This window comes from Myotis brandtii, unplaced genomic scaffold (assembly GCF_000412655.1).
Source record: "Myotis brandtii unplaced genomic scaffold, ASM41265v1 scaffold686, whole genome shotgun sequence".
In the NCBI taxonomy this organism is placed as follows: domain Eukaryota; kingdom Metazoa; phylum Chordata; class Mammalia; order Chiroptera; family Vespertilionidae; genus Myotis; species Myotis brandtii.
Genome location: NW_005370683.1, coordinates 655,608 through 657,281, shown reverse-complemented (window position 1 = coordinate 657,281; position 1,674 = coordinate 655,608). Strand labels below are relative to the sequence as shown.

At 51.9% G+C, this 1,674-nt stretch overlaps 1 protein-coding gene and 1 long non-coding RNA gene across 16 annotated transcripts in view; both read left to right on the top strand.

Annotated features, from left to right (window-relative positions):
- KIF21A (kinesin family member 21A) overlaps positions 1 to 1,674 on the top strand; it is a 147,314-nt gene that overhangs the window by 49,797 nt on the left and 95,843 nt on the right. The gene's annotated exons all lie outside the window — the stretch shown is intronic.
- LOC106723968 overlaps positions 1,044 to 1,674 on the top strand; it is a 2,518-nt gene continuing 1,887 nt past the window's right edge. The window contains exon 1 of the long non-coding RNA XR_001359721.1: positions 1,044 to 1,120. This is a non-coding gene — a long non-coding RNA (uncharacterized LOC106723968). The remainder of the gene's footprint in view (positions 1,121 to 1,674) is intronic.

Genomic DNA, 1,674 nt, shown 5'->3' with positions numbered 1-1,674 from the left:
CCCCAAGGAAGAAGTTCCATTTTGCCTTTAACAGGGCTAACATCAGAGCCAGTGTCCAGAGCTCCCACTCCATGCTGGAGCAGTCCAGTACAGCATCAGGCTAGCTCAGTTTTTGTTTCCAGCTGCAGTCCATCCGTCCAATTCAGATGGGGTTCGCAGGGCCACATGGCTATGGGGGGAACATGGGCAAATGCAAGGAAGCAGAACAAGAGAGCCAACTCCTTTGTTTGGGGGATTATGTGTTCCCCAAATTTTGGCCGGCCTGCTGTGGCCCTGCCTACTTTAGCCAATCCATGGTTCCCCAGGCTTACCGACTGGCACTTTCCCTAGTCATTCTGACTCACTGCGCATGCGTTCATCTCCCCTTGGTTGGGCCCTTCCCCCAGGGATCTTGGGGGAATGGGCTGGTGGTTCCCTGGGGAGTGTGATATTGCAGCTTCCTGTTGAAGCTGCCCAAGTGATATGCCTATAATGTTTGGCCTCCCCTTTTGTCATTTTCCATTATTAATAACTAGCTAATTACAATGACATTCCTTTGGGGAAAGGATCAAAAAGTTCCCTCAGTTAGTTTAATACTATTTTAGCCTGTGTTTCCTAGACAACAGAGCCTGAGGCAAAGCCGAGGAGCCAATGCTGTACCAGGAGTACAATCCTAGCGCAGCAAAGTGAGGGGGGAAATGAAGCCAGGCAGAGAAGATGGGAGAGCAAACACAAAGTGCACATCACTGAGTTGTAAACACAGCAGTGTCACTAGGATGTCTCTGGATAAGCCATATGGAAACACTCATTTCAGAACAGTCTGTTGGAGGGAGGAAAGGGGAATAATTTGTTTGTTTTTTTTCCCTTCGTATCTCTTGTCTTTCAGTGGTCAGTGTGTACCCCTGGCCTACTGTGTTCTGCTGCTCAGCCTTTTGGGCAGCTGCAGGGAAGCCAGATTTTGCCACCTATGGAGCAGCCCTTCATTTGAGTCTGGAAGCAGTGGAAGGTGCCAGGCCTCTGTGAGTCTAGTCAGACCAGGTCTGGTGCCAAGTTGCTGCAGGCAGTCCCCGTGCAGCACGAGGAGCCCAGCCCTCTCTGCAAGGAAGCCTGAGACAGCTGACAGTGCAAGGAGGTGATGCAGGTGGGGCTGAGATATCTGCAGACCATCAAAAACTGGCTTCAGTACACAGCAGGTTCTTTATAATGCTACTGTTCTGGAAACATCTCCCTTTAAAATGTTATTTTTTTTGTATGTAACATTTAGTACATTTTCTGATAATCTGAATTTTATTTTACACTAGAGGCCTGGTGCACAAAATTCATGCATGGGGGTGGGGGGCGTCCCCTCAGCCTAACCTGAACCCCCTCTAATCTGGGACCCCTTGGGGGATGTCCAACTGCCAGTTTAGGCCCGATCCCCAGCAGTCGGACATCCCTCTCACAATCCTGGACCACTCGCTCCTAATTGCTCACCTACCTACTTGCCTGCTTGGTTGCCCCTAACTGCCTCTGCGTGCCAGCCTGATTGCCCCTAACTGCCCCCCCCTGCCGGCCTGGTTGCTCCCAACTGCCCCCTCCCCATGTTGGCCTGGTTGTCCCCAACTGCTCCCCCTGCTGGCCTAGTTGCCCCTCACTGCCTCCCCTGCCAGCCTAATTGCCCCTAACTGCCCTCCCTGCCGACCTGGTTGCCTCTTA